Source organism: Sceloporus occidentalis, unplaced genomic scaffold (genome assembly GCF_023333645.1).
Source record: "Sceloporus occidentalis isolate IW3139 unplaced genomic scaffold, rSceOcc1.0.p SCAF_5, whole genome shotgun sequence".
NCBI classification, from domain to species: Eukaryota; Metazoa; Chordata; class Lepidosauria; order Squamata; family Phrynosomatidae; genus Sceloporus; species Sceloporus occidentalis.
In genome coordinates, this window is record NW_028316985.1 from 114,447,682 (window position 1) to 114,472,032 (window position 24,351).

Here is a 24,351-nt window from a genome sequence, read left to right on the forward strand (position 1 = left end):
TTAATTACCAGTGGACTGACCCAGTGTAGAGTCCTAGTATTGTCAACTTGTACCTACGGTACTTAAATTTTGTCTAGGCCTTAACAGAACTTGTCTTCCTCCCTTAACTGAACTTCAGCAGTTCTGAATCATCTCTCACTATCTGATTGTCCTAAGAGACAGGAAACCTTCTGTTATGTCTATAAAACATGACATTCTTTTAGTCCTGGCTAAAGTGTATACTGTATGTGCCACTTTCTAACAAAATGCTGCCATTCTAACAACAACAGCAATAAAAAAAGGCTTTGGGGAAACTTTCCCCATAAATATGGTATAAAATATTTTGAAAAATCAATTTTTAAAAATTGCACAAACCAAAAGTTAAAAAACCAACAACTATATTATGACTTGATCCAGTATTTTAATCAGTTCTGACTATTATTGATGCTGTTGGAAGAGGCAGGATAAAAATAAAATGGACTAAGAGTGCTGTATTTATGGGCAGGGTAGCTGCTGTTACTTTAATGGAATACCACTGAGTTGATACTTAGATTGTCTTAAGTGAAGAGATTGTATTAGCATTGTAAAACAGGAGTTGCTTGTTCTGTTTCTTTTGTGCTCTGGGATGCTTTGTGGTCATGGGTTTGTGGGCCTGCATGTTATGTGAAATGTTTAGATACTTGTGGTAAGTCTCATTGGTTTCACATTTGGTGCAAAGAGTTCCTGATCTAAAGTTAATTCTCTTGTTGGTGTTAGTTTACATATTGAACATTTGTCATTATCTTGTCCTCTACATGATGTTTTATTATTTCACACAGCATCTTAGAACAATTCTCTTGCCCCTTTTTGCTGAGTCTATGATGCTCATTGTAAGGCAACAGCTCTCTAGTGTTGTGGCATGTAACTGGCAACCCTTGGGCCATATTTGGGCCCATTTGACCCCTTCCCCCAGTGGATAGCCAGAAACAAAAACAGTATGGAAGACCCAGTATCTATGATAATAGGTTTGCCTGCCAGACCTTTGGACAGATGGAAGTTGGGGCACTTGACCCATCCGCTTCCACTTCCTTTTCCAGTAAAATCATTTGCTAACCAGGGATTGAGGGTCTTCTTTACACCAGCTCCACCCCGTACAACTAACTACAATTGCCATACCACATAGACCTTAGGAAATGTTTGGATCGTTTGGTTCAGTTGCATCTGTATCCTGAATTGCATGCTTAATCACTTCCAGGATTTGTCTGAGGAATGTTAGTGCTTTGTTAAGTATGTGTTACCTTTACATCAGAGTGCCTGGCAATAGCTGATAGAAATGGTGAGAAACACCCTTTTTAATTTGTGGTTTTCAGTGGTAAGCCTGGAATAATACTTGGGACTATATGTACTTGTAAACAGGTAATTTATCCTCTTGAGTAAGTTTTTAAATTTTTTCTTGTCTACTTCCTTGGTTGATTATCCAATCTTTGAGCCCTTTTTTTTTTTTAAACAAAGGCGCCCTTTGCCTTCAGAGCCCAAGAAATGGAGAAAAAGAAGAGGGGCAACTTAAAGAATAAACCATAATGGTAGCCTGGAGGACCATTTCTGATTTCTCTGGAGTAAAATTCACTCCAGTAATTAAAACTCTGTACTTGGGTAATCCAAAATCTAGGTAGTGAAATCCCTCTTCGGTTTATTCTGTTTTTTTTTTTTAAAGCAATAGAAGCTCTGCTCCCTCTCACTGGAACTCTTATCTAAGGACCTCTCTGGCTTCTGGAGCTTTATCAGGAGTTTGTCACACATACAAGTATACCTCAGTTAAGAAACTTGATGTATCTATTTTGCCAGTTGTAGTCGGGCATACATCGTATATGGGATCAGCTAGATCAGAATCCCATTCTCTCCCAGCTCTCTCAGTTTTTATTGCATTGCTTAATGCCAGACACACTGCTACAGTTCGACAACCAAATTCTGTGTTTCTCCAGTTCTCCTCCACTATCTTCCCAATGCCAATGCTTCTAAAGAACTTCTAGTTATACAGAGGATGAGAAAGAAAAGGGGACATAAAAAGACTTCGTAAAAGGGGGCTTTTCTATCAGAGGCTTTGTTAACTGAGATACGCCTTACACAAATGTATCTTTACATTTGTATGGCTTATACTGTTTGTTAAAATGAAAACTGAGGCGCGTTACAAATGGCCATAAGGGACATCCTCAGGACGTCCTAGTTTTAAAAAGGAGCATCACTTCTTGATGCCCCAAGCCTAATACGTCCTGAGGACGTACAAGATGGCGGCGCCCCATCTACATGGGGGCCGCCATGATGGCGTCACGAACGCGCTGTCTCCAAACGAGGCAGCGTGGGTGTGACGCCATCATGCCGCGCGAGGGCACTTAGAGTGCCCTTTACACAGTGTGGCGGCCCCTTTCTCCTCCCCACCGCCGCGGGGTGTCCTTGGAGCTTGAAGCCCCAAGGACACCCCTTTCCAGGCTGTGGGGAAGGGGCCTTTTGCCGCTTCCCCGCGGCCCGTAAAGCGGTGGATTGGGGCCTCAGCGGCTGCCGCTCTTGCTACTGAGGCCCCAATACACTGGGAAAAGGGGAGGGTACAGGCCACCGCTTTTCAGCGGTCTGTAACCCGCCCGAAATTCTCAAAAAGCTGAATTCTGTGTTTTGTCCACAGTCCCAATTCAAAGACTTGCAGTGAGAAATAATAAGAATAAATTACTTTGATGACTGGTGAGTTTTTTTATGTCTTTATAATAACTTCAGTCATGTCAACACAGATAGCAGTTTTTTTTCTTAGAGTAAATGGATTTAGAGTTGTGGTTTGTTGATGTTATGTGCCTGCAAGTAATTTCTGACTTCTGGCATCCCCAAGGTGACCATATCACGGGGTTTTCTGGGACTGAGAGTGTGTGACTCACTCAAGGTTACTCAGTAGTTTTCCATGGTTGAATGGTGAATTGAACCCTGATCTCCAGAGTAATAATCCAACTCTCAAACCACTATACCACATTGGCTCTCAAGAATGTAGGTATTCATTCCCTATACACAGGTTATTATTTTATGATGTACCCTTCCTAATTTAGCCCTGTAATGCCTCACAAATCCTCATCTCACATTGTTTCCAATTTTTTATTGCTTTCAGAACAGCACTGGGAAGATGAACTATGCTTCCCCTATAACATAAGAATCTGGTTTTAGTTACACAGATTTCCATAGGATGTATGCATGATTATATATGTAAGATTGCTGGTATGCATGCATTTTTGACATAGACTTTCCAGTAGCTTCCATATGCTCAATGGCCATATGAACTGGTTGTAGCTACTGCCAAACTTTATTTTTTTTAAATGAAATATATTTCCTCAGGGTTATTAGTAGCAGATGTTCCTCAACACAAGCGTAACAGATTTTGACTGTGACATATATGATATGATAAATCTATGTAATACACTTATAAGAATTTCCACTGAATAGCTATTGGTATAGGTTTTGCTGTCTTCCTCTATCCTCTCATTTATCCCAGTGTGGATGGATTAATCCATTTGTTTCACTTTCTATAATGTTTTGATTCTTTTTAAGAATTCCATCCTGTTTATGTATTTGTTTGAAACTGTGTCTTCTTGAAATATTCACAAAAATCTTTATGTATTTTCACTAACATGGAAATTCACATGCACCAAACATAATCTAATACACATACGTTCACAAGTAATTTCTTCTGGTATGTGGCTTTCAGTACAAAATCCTCGCTGAAGTTCACGTTCTAGTTGCATTATTTAATGGAGAACCACATTGTAAAATTCAGAGAAATGTGAAAACTAGAAGGCAGTTTGGATCAGGATTATCTTTATTTATACCCTGCCCTTTCCCCCAAATTGCGATGAATTACTTTTCAGTTTGTGTACAGTAGTTTGGGAACAGCAAATTAAACCATACAGTATGTATTAAAATTCAAACTAAATGAATTTGACCTTCTACAGAGGCACACACCTTTTTTCAACAACAGTACTTTACCAGTAATGTTAAACTTAACCAGTATCATTTCAGTGTCTCACTGTCTTATCTGTATCCACTGCCTGATGGCCAGCATTCTTTTTCTCCAGAAAACCCTTCTGCCCAACATGATGCCATGATGTAGTATTGTACTGTGGGCAGTTCCAGGGGAAGGGAATTGGGATCAACACTATGGACAGGACTAATGGTCAAACCTGAGATTTTCATCTAATTTCTGTCTTCCCCTTGGTAAATACCATAAGAATCTCTAATCTCAGTTTTATTGTCCATAAATGCAATGTTGAAAATAGGGACCATTTTGGCTCAACACTGGATTCTACACATTGTAGTTTTACCCCATTGGTTACGTATGGAAGTACATATTAATTGAAACACACACCTACAACAAATCTCTGAATGTCCACTTCCTCTCATTCTGGGCAGCATTACTGTTGGGACTGTGCATCACCCTGTACGGTAAAACCACTTAACACTAATATGTTTAGGGATAGCTAAGAGAAAGAGCCATAATGGCTTGTCAGAAAACTCAAATCTCCTTTCCCCCAGCTATATACACTAAAATACATTTTTGGGCAGACCTTTCTACTTGCTGCAATACTCCAAGGAAACAGATTCATTATTTCTCCTCATTCGTACTTCTTGTGCAGTTCTAATACTAGCTGATCTCCTTACACACATACACAAGGGATCTCATGTATCTGTTCTCCCCTCCCCTTCACTACATCATGGAGAAGGTGTTAGTATACTCATGTTCTGTAGGTGTGTTTGCTGTTGGCAACTGGATGACTAGTGTGAGAATGGAAAGCATGGTAGATCTTTGGCATGACCTGGCAGTTCTTTCATGCATTTTTATGCCAAATGTGCATTTGTGGTTCACAATTATATTCCTAGGCTTCTGTTGATATTCTTGTGACACTTTTAAGCCACAGATGCACAATTATTGGTCTCAGGAATGTCTCCCAATTGCAAAAACAACAGAATGTCATATACCAGGGGTTCCCAACCTGGGGTGCCCACACCCGCAGAGGGTACAAGATGGAATTTCAGGAGCTATGACAAAGAGCGATTTGTATCTTCAAGTGACAAGTCATGAGTCATCACTCATCCAGGTCCCAGTATGTCTTGAGAAGTCGTACTAGGTGGTTGTGCTGCATAGATAGCAGCCTCATTGTTTAATCAAAATGAGTTTTTTTTTTAACATTTACAATAGTTTACAATAATTTTTTGGGTTTTTCAGGCTATGTGGCCATTTTCTAGAAGAGTTTTTTTCCTGACATTTTGCCAGCATCTGTGGCTAGCATCTTCAGGGAATGCTGGCATGGAAGTAAGTGTATATACCTTTGGTTGGAAGGAACTGATTTACATGTTAATCTCGGTGATGAGTTTCTGTTGAATGGCAAGGCTTCAGGGTATCTATTTATGCTGGGAAATCTCCTGACCCTGGATAGTGTTCATTTGCATGTTTTGAGTTTTGATTCTGGTGTTTTTGAGACATGGTAGCCAAACCTTGTTTACTTTAAAGGGTTCTTCTTTCCTGTTGAAGTTGTCCCAGTGTTTGTGGATTTCAATAGCTTCCCTGTGCATCCTGACCCGATAATTGTTGGCATGATCTAGAATTTCAGTGTTTTCAAATAGCATTTTGTGCTCAGAATGGTTTACAACATGTTCTGCTACTTCTATAAATCACTTCCTTCCAACCAAAGGTCGCACAGTGTATATATACCCCACTGACCTCCATGCTAGCATTCTCTGAAGATACCAACCACAGCTGCTGGCAAAACGTCAGGAATAAACTCTTCTAGAACACAGCCACATAGGCCCCAAAATCCACAAAAAAACTATGGATGCTGGCTGTAAAAGCCTTCGACTTCACAATAGTTTACAATGTTTTCTGAATAAATTAGAATCTAATTGCTCGATTTTGATTGGCATTTTATGCATTAAATTAAATGGTTTTTAAGTTCAGTTGGAACAAGCTTTTGTAAACTAGAGGTATCTTGGTAAGATTACATTTTGGTAAACTGAATTGCTGTAAATATAGGAAGTTTTGCTGAGCCAGACCATTGTTCCAGTCCAGTAGCATGTACTCCATTTAGAAGCAGTTTACCAAGATTTTGGCCCAGGGGAAGCTCTTTTTCTGTTACTGGGTTGAATCTGGAATCTTCTGCATGAAGACGATATAGTTGCACAATTGAGTCATTATGGGTCTTTTGGCAAAGAGAGGCTGGCAATACACAACTAAATACAGTAATTTAGCTTCAGAACATTACATGTCTCTTTCAACTGCGTATAATGTTTTGCTTCCAGCATTGCTTGTTTGGCATTTCCTGTAACTCCATGCCCATGGAATCACAGTGAAAGAACGCATAGTTGATAGGGGATAGCACAATGAGATTTCCCCCCCTTCCATGGTAGTGTGGTATCTGGAATCACTGGATATGAATTTGAATGAAGAAGAACACACTGAGTTTTCTTTCAAAGAAAATATAAGTACGGCAGCTGGAGAAATTTCCAGATTTGGATGGAGGTATACAATCGGGATTGCTGTGTCCTCTGAAGGGCCAGGTACATAGCCTGAGGCTGTCCTGGAGTCAGTAATGTCTGTGGGAATGTAGATGGCATCAAAATGGCCCCACACATTCATTTCCTAGTTACATCCAGAGTTCACTACTGTAATGCATTTTTATAATCTGCTGCCTTTAAATAAGGTTTATAAACTGAAGCTGGTGTGGTAGCTGTATGGTTGCTTTTGAGGAATAAGGAGCAAGCACTGTCTTTGTTTCCATGGACATTGAGAAAAGGATTGAGTGATTGGTCCTCCTCTGAGTTTGGTGCCACTGTTGAAATCTGGCTAGCCTATCATGGTTTGTGAGTGCCGAGCAATTTCAGAGCAATTTGGAGATTGGATTGACAAGTGTTTGGGTCACACCAAGCACTCTCTGGAATCACAGTAAATAGTAAAGAAAATGAGCTGTAATATTTTATGCACAGTTACCAGGGGAATTATTTTGAGCCTTTCTTGCAATTTCTGTGCACATATGGTTCATGCATCTTTCAGCATTACCTTCTAAGATGAATCTGACTGTCTCTGTTTTCATGGGATTTTGACCTCTGTTTTTTGGTAATAAAAACATCTGGTATGAACTTTACTTTAAAAAATGGCTGTATTTTGCCTTGAGCAGCAAATGATTACCAACTGTGTAAACATAAAATTTTATGAAAAGTGTCCTTTTTCTGCACATGTCTCACTGTACATTGTCTGTGAGCTTAGCATTAACATGTGCTAAGCTTATTGTTTGGACAGACATCTCTCTGTAATATACTATATGAGTGGAAACATGCACAAGCTATTGAACTGTGTTTAATTAAAATTTCTTGGATGAAAAGCACAAAGAATCTGAGTCACGGACATTTTAATGGACATTTTAATGGTGGCTTTTACAAGGCAGCAATGATGGACCTTTGTTTGACTATAGCTCTGAATTTTTCTTTCCTCCAGTTCTTATGACCACTAGTTTTACAACCCCCTTGTCTGACTAATAGTGTGATCTTTAACATGGTAAACAGTAATATATATTTTATTCCTGTCCTTTTAGGAACAACTTCTTTGCTTGCATTTACACTTCTTGATGTTTATTATACATCATTAAAGTGAACAATTAAAAACATTTAAATCAAACATGATTTTTTCCTCTTCTCTTCTTGCTAAATTTCTTTTAAAGGAGCATTATCTATAGCACTCAGTTTATAGCTAAAGCAGTTATTAGAAATGTATTTAAATAATTGCCTTATATGCTTTATTACATTAATGGGCTAAACCCAATTGTTAGTCTCAGCTAGAGATGTCCCACAGAATTAAGAGTAACTTGGTAAATCACCATATATTTAAATTTCCTTAGATTCAGTGGAACTACTCTAGTTGGGACTATCCATAGGATTCAGAGTAATATTTCATTTTTTGTTCTTTATGAAGGCATTTTGTTGTCAAATGAATAGCATTGTTAGTGAATATTATTTTTATTAATTTTTATTTAGTAATGGTTCTATTTTAATAAAATAATTTTGTTAATGATAGATATAGCTGCATAATTTTTGTTCTCTATTTGATCTGGATTACTGTTGCTTGTAGTTAGAAGCAAAAGCTTGAAAAAAGGATTTCTGATATCATGTAGTCCTTGGAGGAGGCCGTACTGTATTTGCCGACCTATTTGCTTAGACTGGACACGGCAAACAGCACACTTGTCTTGTCTGGATTGAGATTCAGTTTGTTGGCTCTCTTCTAATTCATCATTTATCTTTAGCACTGCTGAATCTGAATGTCAGGAAAAGGAGAAGTAGAAATAATAACAATCATCTCACTTCAAATCTGTGGGTGTTGACTCAACTCTGTGGTTTCACATAATATTCAGCCAGAGCTTGGGAAGTTATTTTTTTGGACTGCAGAGTTCAGAATCTCTGAATCTCTCAGCCAGCATGGGTGATTTTGCAAAGCCATAATACAAAAAACCTACAATTTCCCTGAGCTTGGAAACTTATTTGTCCAGTGGCACACCATAGCATAACTGCCATGTTGCTGTTGGTTGTTGCTGTGTGCCTTCAAGTCATGTCTGACTTATGGTGATCCTAAGGAGAACCTATCATGTGGTTTTCCTAGCAAGATTTGTTCTGAGGAGGTTTGCCATTGCTTTCTTCTGAGACTGACAGAATTTGACTTGCTCGAGGTCACCTAGTGGGTTTCATGACCAAGCTGGGAATCCAGTTATCCACAACTGCCTAGCACTCACATCTGAAAATGGCCATCCATGAGGGTATGGAACCATTAAAGCATGTTATCTTCAGTTCCCATTCCAGGAGAGCTGTTCCAAGATATTGTGTTAGATGACAAAAATCTAGGAGAGGGTTACACACATTCTTGTCTTTGCTCAAGCATCAGAAACAATTTCAACATCCATGCCACATTTTAAAGATTTAGATACATGGTGCTTTTGATTTTATGTACAGTGTGCCCGCTCCATACGTGGCTTCCTGTTTACGCAGAAGTCACACCGCCATTAAATGAATGGTGCGCCCATGCGCCTGCCACAACCGCTGCACTGCCGTGAACACAAGCCTCGTTATATTGAATGGGGCTCGAGCTTAAGCAGGATTTGCCTTACGCGGGGTGTGTGTGTGTGTCCAGAACGGATCTCCACGTAAGGCAAGGTGCCACTGTACTGCCTCCCTTCAGATTTAGCACTTTGTTGTTCTTATGTGCCTTCAAGTCGACTTATGGCAATTCTAACGAACGAGGGCTTCTTAACAAATTTCTTCAGATGGGATTTTCCATTGTCATCATCTAAGGCTGAGAGAGTGTGATTTCCCTAAGGCCACCCAGTGAGTGGGTTTCATCACCGAGCAAGGATTCGAATCCTGGTCTCCAGAGCCAAATTCCAACACTCAAACCATTGCATGCTGGCTCTCAGATTTACCACTACAGTTTTTATAACAGTATATGTTTACCTTCCTCGCTGATATTTTGGACATCTCTCAAGGGTTAAGTTCAAATGCGTGGAGGGAAAGAAACTATTGTTTAAGATAAGAAAGCTTAGTGGGCCTTTTTACCCAGGTCTTCAATATTTTATGAATCGCTAACAGAGGTACATGTAGATAGAAATCCTAATACATGTGTTTGTGGGCCTGTAAATCTTTTGGATTTATTTGCAAGGCTGTCCTACCTCGTAAGAAGTTATTATAGTGGTCCAATCCTTGCAACAGTTTGCATGCAGAGTACATACTGTTGTCACTAGAGGCAGCTGTCTTGGGGGAACAAGATTTTGGCACTGTAAGTCAGCAAATTGTCATTTTAATGTATGTTTTTAGTGTAAGGGAACGTGTTTTTGGGGGGAGCGAGTGCCAACATTTGATAGATCCAAGGTACCAATCCTTTGATCGGCCATTTGCATAGGAAATATATCACTAACGTGTCTCCTTTCCACCACAGATATACGTATGAGAGAGTGGTGGCGAGAGACTGTAATGGTTCTTTGCTATTACAGGGAAAACCACCAATGGGTGGCTTCCTGATTAGTGGTGCAGAGAGTTTAGTCATAGCATCGCCAAGCATACTGTGAAACCCTATTTCCTGTATTTTCATACTGTCAGCAACTTCAGACTAGCTTCTTTCTTGTGTGCCAGCTAGCTTTATGTGTGTCTCATGCAGATAAAAAGTATGTATCTGAAGACTCTTGGGATTCACTTGATCTGAGAAGAGTCATAGAATCATAGAATTGGAAGAGACCACAAGGGCCATCCAGTCCAACCCCCTGCCATGCAAGAAATCTCTGTCAAAGCATACCCAACAAATGGCCATTCAGCCTCTGTTTAAAGACCTCCAAGTAGGGAAACTCCACCACTTTCTGAGGAAGTGTGTTCCACTGTCAAACAGCCCTTACTGTCAGAAAGTTCATCCTAATGTTGAGGTGGAATCTCTTTTCCTGCAGCTTGCATCCATTTCTCTGGGTCCTAGTCTCTGGAGCAGCAGAAAACAAGCTTGCTCCCTCCTCAATATGACACCTTTTCAAGTATTTAAACAGGGCTATCATATCACCTCTTAACCTTCTCCTCTCCAGATTAAACATCCCCAGCTCCCTGAAGCATTCCTCATAGGGCATGGTTTCCAGATCATTCACCATTTTAGTCACCCTCCTTTGGACATACTCCAGTTTCTCCATAACAGGGTTAGGTGGATGCGATGGTGTGCAGTCATACCCCATTTCATCTAATGTTTTGGGTTCTGTCTCCCCAAAGATATTAAAGGAAGAGGGGAAACAGCAAATTTTCATGAGAAAACCATGAACAAAATACAAAACAGCTGGTTTTGTGTACAAATACCAACTTTCACTGTGCATGTTTGTGGTGGGAAGTGGAGACCATAGGGCAAGACAGTGAAGCCAGGCATTGTCAGTGAAGCCATGCTAGCATCCTAACCATAGTTTCTGCACATTTTGGCTACCAATTTGAAATAATACTTGGTATGAAGTCAAGATGGACATCTTTGGAGTTGGTAGATAGAATGCTGTACGAGGTTCTAGAAAGAATGTGAAACATGTCCTCTTGAACTCTAGCATGCGTTATAAGAAGCTGTCACTGAGCCTGCTTTAAAAGAGGCAAAAATATCTGTATATATTGAGTAACTTCTCAAAGGATAAGGTATGGTATTTCTTTTCCTAGCTATATATACTCTGGTTGTCCCACCATGTTACAGGAGCCTGACAGTTGTAGCCAGCTGTCTCTCTTTCCAGCTGCATTTCAGGCTGTTTGTGGCAAGGAGCCAAGCAATCCTTTTCCTACTATCAAAACACTTTCTTTTGTGGGTTTGTGTTGGTCAGTGTTGTTGGTGCTGATAATAGAAGCCACAAAATATTTTAGCTACTTTTGCTGTGTTTTCCCTACAAAATGTCAGTTAAAAGATAAAGAAACTGCATTTTCTGTCTGATTGTTTGTGTGCAAATTCTTGCAGAAAGCTATATCCCTGTGAAGAGTAAGCCTGATTAAAACCACTAGCCGTGGTGCCTGTGGAAGTTAGGCATCAGGGTGCAGCTGGGGGGGGGGGGGGCGGCAAAATGAAGGTACTGCCCCCCTGCAAGAATATTGCCTGCACAGATGAACTTTTTCTTCAGTCCCCAAACATCTAGCATCACAGTAACCTAAAACCTCAGTTGAGCATTTAGAAATACAGTCTACACATCCAAAGGAAAGAGGCAGGCAAAGTTACTATGAGAATGTGAACAAAGCAAATATAAACAGTTCTTGGTGTGAATTATTTTTAATGTCTCACTCTCTCGGATGCTAGAAATTTGGGAACTGAAAGTTAATTTCCTTTGTGGAGAACATAATTATTTGGGGGGGAGGGCTTTAATATCCTCATTTTCTCCCCTCCCCTGTAGGTATCACCATCAAGCCTTCTGTCTTTTGTCTTATTCATGGCAATTCTTTAGTGTCTTGATGCACAGGAAGAAATATCCTTAGGTATAAGGACAACAATACTGCACTCATCTTTGTTGGTCATGGGGGTTTGATGCAGTTGCCAGTAGTATTTTTAAATAACTGTAGAAGTGGAAAATAGGCTCACCATGACTAACATATTCAGGCATCCAGAGACTCGAGACTGGTAGACAATTGGGAGACTGTGCTTGTCGTCAGCGAAAGTCCTGCACGTCACATTTTGGCCATGGGTGGAATGAGTAGAATGGCTTGCATTTACATCTGACTGGTCTGGGAGATGTGAATAATAATTACACAGCAAAAGTTTCTAGAACCGTTAAACTTCTTCAGTAAAAAAGATCTGATTCCATTTCAGTTCAACAAGGCTGGAGAAAGTTGCTTGTCTTCCGTGCTTGTTGACAAGCACGGAAAATTATTTTTTTATATGGTTTCAGCGGCTAGAATGATACTTGCATCCCATTGGAAAGGAGATGCAGAGCCTACTTGGAATGAATGGATCTTGAAACTTATAGATTTCATGGAATTGGACAAAGTTACCTGTTATGTTATGAACTTGAATTGGAACAAGGAGAAATTAATTTGGCATCCTTTGATCACGTTTATAAAATCAGAGAATTTGGTCCATAATTTTATTGGATAATTTCATATTGTGTTATAAAGATTGTTAGAAGAAATATAGCAAAATGCGGGGAGATATAAACGCAAGACAAATTCATAAGGGGTAAAGTGTTTTTTTTTAATTAAATTGAGGATTGAATGATTATAGATGTCTTTAAAATATGTGTAAAAGTTTTAATTTAAGTACAATCATGGATTAGGCAAGTGCGGTGAATTTGATCTTTTTCTTTTTGTATTAAGGAAAATTGCTGGGCTAAATCATGTCTCAACCCCTCCGTATGAAGAAGTCATTATGTTCTTGTAGTAATGTTGTTATGGTATTTGTAGCGGTGGGTTTGTTTAGAGGGTGGTCAATGTTGAATGTATGTATTGTATTATATTGGTATTGTTATGAATGTTTTATGTAGTCATATATGTTTTTTATATATATGTATGGTAAACTTTAATAAAGATTTTAAAAAAAGGAGAAAGTTGCGGGGAGAGAGATTCTACAGAGGAAAATGGTTAGTTGCCTTTTTAGAGAATTCAGAATTGTTATATTGGGAAAGGCATTTTATTCTTGAGTTTTAAAGAATTTTATTGACAATTTAGGGGGAAAGAAAACTAGGTAAATTTAGAAAAACATTCCATACATTAAGTCTGCTCAGCCTCAGCTTTACTGGATACCATTGTACCAATTGGTTGGCTAAGTGCTAAATCACTGGAGAGCCTGCCTAGAATTCAGAGAGCTATTCTAGTGCACATATGCCTAATAGTTTAGACACACCCAGTGGGATGTTTGAGTATTTTTCTTTGAAAAGCAAACCACCAAGATATGTTGCAAAGCTTTTTGAGAAACCCCAGTGCAGAACTACTTAGTGTGCACAGAACTGAAAACATGAGATGGGGATGAGGTGGCCTAGTATTCCATTTCCCAATGTATGGTTGAAGTTTTTTTGACCAGGGGTTAGGGGGCCCTCCTGGTTCATGCACAGAATAATGTTTACATCACACTTGGTTTCCTATATCCCTTTAACACTGATAAAAATGCTTTTTGAGAATCCCATGGCATATGTTGCTTACATAAAAGCATAGATTTTATGCCATGGAGTATGGTGCAGCCGTCCCCACACTATCCATGGAGGTTAGAGGCTATTCCAGTGAAACATTGTAGCAGTATCAGCCAGTTAAATAAATTTTAGTCAATTCCACAATTTGAGTAATCAAACTGTATTTAAATAAGTGTAATAGGCGCGGTACAGAGCACCAAAAAGAGGTGCCAGGGAGGCGCCTGTCCTTGCTCCGCAGCAGCGTTGCAGCAACCAAATTGTGCAGTTCTGCTGCGCGGCAAAAAAGGAGCATGTGGAAGCACCGCAACAAAGCATCAGCGATGGTGCAATGACGTGCCAGCGGCGCAGCCCCATTTGGACACTGCACTGCTGGCACATCATCGCTGCGCGTGCCATCTAAATGGTACCACGCAGCTGTGGCGTGCCCATGACATGCTAGGATTGCGGGGCATATGCACGCCCCAACCCCAAGCAAACCTAGCACATCATGGGCGCGCCATAAAGGGCCCATCTGTACCGGGCCTTAGTTGTATTTATCTCTGGTTTATTTACCAAATATATTACAGTTGGTCCTTCTTATACACGGATTCATCCACGGTTTGAAAATGTTCAAAATAAGTATAAATTTCAAATATCAAACCTTGATTTTCCATTTTTTATGAGGGACACCATTTTGCCATGTCATTATATTTAATGGGACTTGAGCATCCACAGATTTTGTTATCCATGGGGGATCTTGGAACCAAACCCCAGCGTATAACAAGGGTCCATAGTATCTATTTTTCATTATAAAACAATGTCAAAACAGGATACTGTAAAACATAATATAATACAATGGACCCTCCACATTTGCTGGAGTTAGGGGCACAGGAAAAAGAGAGAGAGAGAGAGAGAGAGAGAAACCCCAAAACCCTGAACGTGGCTCCTGCATTCAGCCTTGTTTCCTTTTTTGAGACAGAAAAGGGGTGGCTGGCTGCTGCATATTGAGGTTGTTTGAAGAAGGGAGGGATAAGAAGAAGAAGAAGAAGGGGGGATTAGACGTCACTGTGACATCTAATTGCCTAAGCACTTGATTGACAGCTTTAAAAAAAACCGGTTCCAGAAAGGCAATGGGAACGGGGAGCACAAAAAAAGCACATCAAAATTCAATGGAGAAATATCAATGGGAATGAGAACATGGGTCAAGAAAAACTGAGTTCGTTTGCTTCCTTTTGTAATGGAAATGATGGACCTAATTCGAATACGACTCGGAAACTTGATCCGATCCAGACTCACAGCAATATACGTCGCTTTATATGCTCAGTGGGAATGGGGCCAAAGAAAACAAAAATAATTATCAAATAATTTTACATGATTTTAAAGTGTGTAATGCATACATTGAAGTCAAAATTACTAAACTGAGGCTATTGTACTTTATACACATAATGAAATGGTATGAATCTAAAGAAAAATAAACAAATAAATGACTGCTTAGAAAAGCTAATAATGCTTAGTAAAACTGAAGACAGTAAGACAAGAAGATTGTATTACAGATGGATTGACTCAGTTAAGGAAGCCACAACCCTGAGTTCGCATGACCTGAACAGGGCCAGTATCTCTCATTCTTAGGATCAAAGCTGATTTGATGGTATATAACACAAAATTAAAACTATCCATAAAAGTAAAACCATTTAAAACAAATCCATTAAATCAAAGGATAAGTTAGCAAAACAGCACACTATTAAAAGCTCATGCATTCTAAAACATGTTGGAACAGGGGTAAAAAATCACATGCCAGAAGAGGGAGAGTAAGGAGGGAGCTCCTAGCCTTCCTTGGGATGGAGTTCCAAAGCCTGGGAACAGCCACCAAAGTGTTTTCACCAAACATGCCTGGGATGGCGGTTGGGCTGAAATAAAGGATTCCCCAAAATCTTGGGGGTGGATCATTAAGACCAAATCTTGGAGAAAATGTGAGATATAAATAAACTTAGTTGTTTTCTTTTTTAAATAAGAAGGGACAGGATTCAAACTGTTTAGGACTTTATAGGTCATAAACAGCTCTTTCAAATTTGCAGAAATGAATCAGCCGGTGGAGCTGTTGCAATAAGACTTCTAGCCAGCCCCAGTTCAGATTCTGACTGCAGCTCTTTGGACATGGAATGGTAGACAGAGGTGACAAGTTGTCTTTCATCTTACCGAAACATCTTGGTCCAGTCTTCCTCACCACTACTTTTTCTTCAAAGTAAGGGGACTAACTTTACATAGTGTGTGACATGGAATTTGGCCCTGTATTTGGGTGGTGTATTGGGTGGAAGGAGAGCCTAAATATCCTGGTACCAGATCTTGTCTGATATTGGAAGCTAGCAGAGTCAGCTCTGGTTAATTCTTGGAACTAAGACCATCAACAAATTCCAGGTGCTGTAGACCAAGAAGGAACTGGAAAAACAACCTCTGAGTATTCCTTGCCTATACCTTATGAAATCCTCCATGGGGTCACCATTAGTCAACAGGTGACTTGGAGGCACATACACACACACTCACGCACATTGGATGGAAGTATAGCCTTAGAACAGCATTCTTTCCTTCTCATATGATTGGGATGAAGGACATACTTTAGATGGTAAGGCTACCTTTGCCGTCTACATAATATTTATAAATACTTTTGTAAGTGAATCGACATTGTTTAATTATGGTCTTATTTTAGTCAATGCCAGCTATGATCCTACAAATACTTATGTGGGAACTTAATGGTAGTTACTTCTGAGTAGATGCATAGGATTGCACTGTAAAAGCTTTAAAAACCTTTCTCCTGTACCAGTCAATTCACTGTTGTAGCCAAGTTGTCTGACGCATGTATCCATGCACTTATCCAGCACCATAAATTGTATAATATCTCCTTCATTTCTCTCTCTTATAAGCAAATACTTTTAAAATGGTCAGCTGCTGAGTTATGAAGTATCACAAATATGACTGTTGGACAGAGAGAGGATGTTTTCTTTCTAGGAAACGATTTAAATGAGCTGTGGCAGATGAATGTTGATATTACACACTTTATTTTTTCTTTTTGGCGAGGCAAATTCCCCAGAGAGATGTGCACCACAGGAAGATTTTTCCCCCTCATTTTACAAATAAAGTATACACTGTGCTTCTTGCATTTCACCTGAGTGGAACTTCACAAGTTTCTAAACTTAATAATAATTTGAAAGAAGGGATGGCAGTTGCTGAGACAGAATGCCCTGCTATACTGGGAGTACCCATTTAATGCTTGCTTGCTTTCAGCTCCATCTTCAGTAGGATACAGAATCTTTTCCCTGGAGAAGGGCACACACATTAGTTGTAGAGTACTTAGTTCATTGCATTATTGTCTGGTGGTTCTTGCTGGGCAATAAGAGAGCAAATGACCCAAGGATGTGTTAGATTTAAATTACATATACTGTACACATAGCATAATACACTGAAACATACTGTCATAATACGTAGTATGTATATGTACCTTCAAATTGTCTGTCAACTATGGCAACCCCATGAATTTCATAGGATTTTCTCAAGGCAAGGAACACTCAGATGTGATTTTGTCAATTCCTTCCTGTGAAAAATAGCACGTAGTATTCGTTGACAGTCTCCCCTCCAAGTATTAACCAGGACTGACTCTGCTTCGCTTCCAAGATCAGATGGGGCATTTAGGGTCTAATAGTAGAGATACTTAAATGCAATGTGTTATTTTTGTGTTTTTCTTATGCATTGACAAACATTGACTATAACATTTGAGTACTCTAAATTTCAAGGTAGCTCTGAGTAGAGGAGATGCATCAAAATTTAAGGAGCAGGCACTGGAAGAAAACAAAGGCAAATCAGCAGGGGGAAAAGCAATGACTCTTCTAATATAATGTCATCTCTGGAATTTAAGACATAATCATTTTGTACATTTTTGAATGCCTTTGTATGCTGTGAGCCTCATTTAGGAATTTTCTCACTGAATTCAAAGGACTTTCATTTAGCATGACAGCAGTCAGTGTCTTGGTATCGTTTATATATCTTGAAGGTTTTGGAATATGAAGGGAAATAACTGATGTGACAAGATTAGAAAGTGATAGGGAATGCAGCGATGACTCTGTTGCCAAGATGATCATGTCCAGGATCCAGAGTACAGCATCTGTGTGCTGAGTTGGCTTGTGTATTATGGCTTTCCTGACAGCTTCTCTAATGGCTGCAGTTCCTTTTGCTACTGCCAAAACCCTGAAAGAATTCCCTGACTTTCAAGAGTGGAATTTCATGAGTACAGCCTGTAAAAACTTACCTTTTGGAACTACAAATAAAAAATACTGCCTGGGGGATTCTGGAATTTGTAGTCTAAAAAGCTGGCCACCTTTTTCTGTTGACAGATTATCTTCTACCATCAGATGACACAAAGTATTTGAATGTGCCTGGACCTCTGGCTCATGAACCTTTATAGCTAGAGAATGTTCTCTTATTCAGCTGCAAAGACCAGGTCCTGTCTAAAATTGAAAATCTACCAGCTAAAATAAATTTAGAGTTATAATTAGAAAAACTGGAGGCATTTTTTTAAATCAATGATATGTCATTCATAGCACCTTTTAATTATGTCATCCATGTCAGAGAGGCATGGTATAAGTAAGTCAACAGAGGAATGCAAAGATAATAAAGAGGCCTTAAGTTCTGCCATCCTACCAAGGATCTCATTTTGTTCATTTACTGGTGGCATTCTAGAAGAATATAGCAGCTGCTTTTCTGTTGTACTGGCAGCACCACTCCTTCAGCTGTTCCTATATGAATCTCTCTTTAAAGCACTGCTGGATATGGAGTTGTTCAGATAAGAAACGTCTGTGGACTTAGGCTAAACTGAGAGTTTAGAAACAGCTACCAGAAGTTGGTCTTTAAATGAAGGAGGCTGTTATGACTTGGAGTTACAACATTAAATTTACTTTCATACACAAAGGGACTGTGTTAGGAGAGTCCCCAGAGTAGATATAGTTTCTCTTGGCAGTAATTTCACCATCAGTGCAGTGTTGTTGAGATTTTCTTGAATTCTTTGTTTCAAGTGATTTAAAAAATTAGATAAATCATTCCATGTTCTCTTGTGTTGTGAGCCCTTTATTATTAAGTCTGTGTCAAATATTTGGCTTTGATTTGCTTCACCAAATACCACCTGCTCCTAGGCGGCTCATTAAATGTCATCATTAGACTTACAAAGACTCTGGTATGTTCCACTTCAGGCCTAGGAGACATCATCCCTTAGCTTGTACGCATTGCCCTTGTGCATCTCCATATATTAACCTTAGGGGAATTCGCTAATGCTCTGCAAAACAGGTATGCTTCTTTTGTTGCTAACTGACTTCAAGTTGACTCTTACTTATGGTGACTCTATGAATGTATGACCTCAGATCTTGCAAGCTCAGAGCCCTGGCATCCTTGACTGAATCTATCCACTTCTCATGCAGCCTTCCTCCTTTCATTGTTTCCCCCCCCTAAAAAGCCATATCTTCTCATGATATTTCCAAAATACAGCTATCTCACTCTACCCCATTCTTCTCTATGAGGTAGTAAAGATTTTGATATGGAATACCATTTGCATCTGTCATTCCACCCAGTGTTTCATGATCTGGCATGGACACCCCCCCCCCCCAACAATTCTGGGACTAGAACTCTGGTAGAATACATGCTTTGGATAGGTTCCACATTCAGTCCCTGGTATTTCCAGGCAGGGCAAGAAAAACTCCTGCCTGAAACTTTGGAGACGAATTGTTGATCATTGTCAATAGTCTTGGGCTGGATAAACCAATGGGCTAACTCTGTAAAAGCATCTTTTTTATGAATCTGGCTTATCCTGTTAAGATCTGTCAATATGTTGTCTCTCAAAAAGGAGATGTGAGATGTGACAGCCCCCTGCTAAAGGCAAAGAAACCAGTGAGGCATGGTGAGAGAGAGGGGAGGAGAGGATGATGTAGCCAATTCTGCCACTGGATGCACACCCTCCCTTTACCACCCTGACCTTCACTTCCCTCCCTTTCTTGCTCCCAGCCCTGTGGTGGCAGTGGTGGCAGCAGCCTTAATTTTGCACAAGTGGAAAAGAGGGAAGTAAGCGTCAGGGGAAGCTGAGGAGGAGAGCTGGGGGTGAAAACACAGCAGTGGCAACTGCCTTTGGTGTGCACATGGGGTGGGGTGGAAGAGGTTGGTTAGCGCTTGAGCTTTATACATGTATAGTTTATACAGCCACTCACTCACAAACTACAAGGTCGTGAGTTCAATACCAGCCAGGGTCAACTCAGCCTGGCATACTTTTATAGGTCGCTAAAATGAGTACCCAGCTTGTTGGTGGCAATTAGCTTACACTTTGTAAACTGCCTAATACCGTGGTGGCAGACCTATGGCACATGTGCCAGAGATGGTACGTGAAGCCATTTTTCAGGGCATGTGGAGGGTGGGGAAGAGGAGGAACAGGTGCGTACTTGTTCCCCATCTTCCCAGCTGAAGGCGCAGGAGGGTGAAGGCTGTCCCGGGCCTTCAGCTGTCTTTGGAAAGGCAACTGAAGGCCAAGAGGGCGAGGCAGGGGGGGGAGAAGTCCCGCCCCTGGAAGGTGGAAGGCCTACCCCTGGAGGGCAGAATTCCAGTCTCAGAAGTCCCATTCTCTCCTCCTGGAAGTCTCACCTGATGTCGGAATACCTTTTAGTTTGGGCACTCAGTCCCTAAAAGTTTTGCCATCACTGGTACATTGGTAAGTGATATAGAAATGTACTTGCTATTGCTATTGCTATTGAGTATCAACATTTTTTTGGTATTTGTGGAGGGAGGTCCTGGTGGATACGGAGGGTCCCCTGTATTTTCTCAAAAAACTTGGATGCTTCTGGGAGACCTTGAAGGCTCCCTAAATCATAGAGTTGGAAGAGACCACAGGGGCCATCCAGTCCAACACTGACATGCAGGAATACACAGTCAGATGGCCATCCAGCCACAGTTTAATAACCTCCAAAGGAGACTCTGTCACACTCCGATCCCTGTTGGTTGCATGGTCTGTGCTTCCCCCATCCCTCGCTTTAAAAATTCTCTTTTCTTCTGGCTGCCATAATTTTCTAAGTAACTGTTACTTCTGTCTGTGAATTTAGGAAAGGATCCTAAGGCCTGTTTCCTTCCACATGTCAAAATTAGGCAAGAGGACTGCACTGTTTAAGGCTGTGATCATTTCAGGTGGATCTTAGATACCAAAAGAATACAGATTAGAGGACAGACAGAGAACTCTGGGTCCTTCATATATTTTAGACTACAGCTCCTATAATGCCTTATCTTTGATCATGGCAGATGGGCCTTCTGGGAATTGAAATCTTAAACATATGGAGGGAAAAAGGTTTCCCACCCTTGGGTTAGACTGAATTGTTCATTGTTCCATCAGAGTTTTATTCCTTGTGAAATGAAATTGTGAAGATTTCCCTCTTTCACAGGAACTATGAAAGAGCCTGTGTTAAAGAGCCTCTAAGGCATTGATGTAAGTACTAGGTAGCAATCTCTCAATAGATATGCATAATGATGTTTATGTATGTGGTATTAAAAAAAATGTTGTATGGTTAACTGTTAGATTAATTGGCAGTACTGGCTTTGAGTCTGTGTTGTAGGAAATATCTTTGTTATGATCTGGTTTTGTAAATTGTTCCTCAGGGGTGCTTTTCTTAGTGTTGCAACAGTTAGTTTCTGGTCCAGAAGTGCAACAGCTTTCATGATCTCAGATGAAGGTTAAAATGGGTTGTTTTCAGCAGGCTGAGGTTTTGCGTAAGAAAGCTCAGGGTATAATTAAAGCAAGTGTAAGCTGCATTTCACATGAAGCAGGAATCTTGTTTGAGTTTACTGAAAGTACTGATAAATTTTGGACTTTGTTTAAAGGCTTGCTTTATACATGTATAATTTCTGTTTTAAACAATATTGTGGCCAAAGATCAGATTTTAGTTCAGACTTGGATTTCAAAAACAGTAGGATTTAGGTATGATATGAATAGTGAATAGTGATATAAGATATCAGGATACTCAATAGAAACCTTCTACCACCTCACTGCATATTTTCAAATTAAATTGTAAATTATTCTATTGGGCACAAGCATCAAAGCACCAATCACACATGTGTCACTATGCATTACTTGTGCTAATGCATTAATATATTTCGGTATTATTTGTACTCTATGTTTGACTGCATTTTGACTGATATTGATCTTGGTTTTAAAATAGCATGTATATAAGCCCTGTCATTTACTAGGAGCCTCACTTTCCCTTGGCATCTCCAGGGAATCTTTCACACTACAGAATTATAGCACTGTGGTTCTTCTTTACCAGGATTCCATAATAAAGTGGTCATGGCATTTAAAGTAAAATTATAGCACTATAACTGTAAAAGTGTGTGAAAGTGTGAAAGAGCCCTAGCAAAGGCTGGGAAAAAAATATTGTCTTTCTGAAACTCTGCAGAGCCACTGTGTAGGCACTGTCTACTTGGCCTGTAGACTTTACTAAAATGGATGGGCTGGTTGTTATTATTATCATTATTAACCTTTATTTATGAAGCGCTGTAAATTTACACAGCGCTGTACGTACAATCTTTTTAGTTAGACGGTTCCCTGCTCTCGGGCTTACAATCTAAAAAGACATGACACAGAAGGAGAAGGGAGTCGTGGAGGGAAAGGGTAAGAAGTCCAGCAGTTCCTACGCTTGTCTACGCTTGGCAAGATTTTTTGGTAGATGTACCCAGGCTTTGGAACTCCCTGCTTGAGGGAAGATCAGTGATCTCCTTCTCTTCTTGGTTGTGTTTGGAAGGCAAAGACCTTTTTATTCAAAATCAAGCAGGCCTTAAGCAACTAAGCTCACTTGATTAAAGAAAAGAATTCTGAGACATAGCCATATTAGTTTGGAATATCAGTGTGCAAAGAGCCTAATCACATGAGAAAAGAAAGCAGAAACAGAGCCAGAGAGTTATTATCACATGACATTGTAGTGCTTCAGTTTGGTCATAAAAGCAATGGAAAAATCCATTTGACAAACTTTTTCACAACCTTATCCTGCAGGTAGAGGACTAAAGCGCTATGACGTCATGTGGAAATGCACAGAGAAAGCTGCTACTGTCTAACTCCGTTTCCTCTTTGTTGTCTTGTACAATAAGGCTCCACATTTCAACTGTATTTGCATTATTTAATAGTAAGCAGCCACTTTTCAGGAGGGAAAGGCAGGACAGAAAGGAAGTAAAGTAAATGCATACATAAATGATCCAGCCCAGGAAAAGGCCATTTGCTGTACTAGTTAATTGTGAACGTGACCAGTTTGTGCCTTTGATTTCAACAGAACATAGGCATGATTTTCTCTGGCTCTGCCTCTGAGCTCATAGAGTTTCATTTTCAAAACTAATTAGAGCTCAGATCCTAAGCGAAGACAGACATCAATTGTGTGGAAGTGAATAGGTCTTATTGCCATATGCTTGTCTCCAGTTCTCACTCAAGTCAAGTATGAAATCCATCATAATTTAGCTACTTTTAGAGTCTTTGGAGATTATTACACGCGACTTATCCTGTCTTATCCCTGACAGGATAGATGTGCATTTAACAGTCAATGACAGATCTTACCTCATTCTCCCATGGCTGGATTTTTCTGTCCTTGAAAAGCTGCTGGATAAACCTGGGTTGCATATGGGCTGCATATGCCAGCCCAGGGTAGAATATGGTAAGATACATCACTGACAGTTAAACGTGTGTCTATCCCAGTGATGGTGAACCTTTTAGAGGCCAAGTGCCCAAACTGCAACCCATTTATTTATTGCAAAGTGCCATGTCCCTCTGGCTTTCTAGTAACAAACTCTGGCAAACTCTGTGCTGGGGCGATGGCACATGTGCCCACAGAGAGAGCTCTGAGTGCCGCCTCTGGCACACGTGCCATAGGTTCGCCATCACTGGTTTATCTTGTTGTGAATAAGACAGGATAAGCCGTGCGCGATAATCTCCTTTTTTATTTTTCTCTCATTAGTGTAAATGAATCTGTGGTGGAATCTATGATCCAAAACACGCTGCAGAAATAATCCAGTTTGAGACCACTTTAACTGCCCTGGCTCAGTGGTAGGGAATTCTGGGAACTGTAGTTTTGAGAAATACATTTAGCTTTCTCTGTCAGAGAGCTCTGGTGCTATAATAAACTACAATTCCCTTGCACTGAGCCAGGGCAGTTAAAGCGGTCCCATACTGGATTATTTCTGCACAGTGCTTTGCACCTATGTCTGTGTACCCTTAACTTCCAAAATGGATATGGTAGCTTGAGGGAATGGAGGAAGCAGTGGAAGAAAAGCAATTATAGAAGTGTACTGGTTGCATTATCTCATCTCTAAGATGAAGGGAAGAAGGGCTCTTGCTTCAAAGCAGAAACTCCAAATTCTCATTCACTTTCACATGAAGCCCTATAGAGATTTAGAATGTTTGGACTGTTATATGTTTGTTTATATTTTTAATTGTTCTATTACTCAGCTTTCTTACTGAGTAACTCAAGAGACTGAAGACTCCTTATTTACAACTGTTGGGTGCTCTGCTTGTTACCTTACAAGGACATCTTGGTATTTCTAACTGGGAACATAAAAAGTACTTTAAAAAGTGGGGTTCTTAAAACAAATGCATGCACAATTCAGCTGCAAGGAAGTTAGTATTCATGCCAAGATTATACTGCAATCTGCAGTTTACGTAAGATCTGCCTATGCAAGGCATGGGGAGAGTAAGTTGACT

The 24,351-nt window shown here is 40.0% G+C and overlaps 1 protein-coding gene across 9 annotated transcripts in view; it reads left to right on the forward strand.

Annotated features, from left to right (window-relative positions):
• LIMCH1 (LIM and calponin homology domains 1) overlaps positions 1 to 24,351 on the forward strand; it is a 240,122-nt gene that overhangs the window by 43,500 nt on the left and 172,271 nt on the right. Inside the window, exon 1 of one of the 9 annotated variants that reach the window (XM_089525170.1) lies at positions 15,827 to 15,846. The exons of the other annotated variants lie outside the window; for them this stretch is intronic. The gene's annotated coding sequence lies outside the window, so the exon portion shown is untranslated. Of the gene's footprint in view, positions 1 to 15,826; positions 15,847 to 24,351 lie in introns of those variants that run through there. 9 annotated transcript variants of the gene reach the window in all.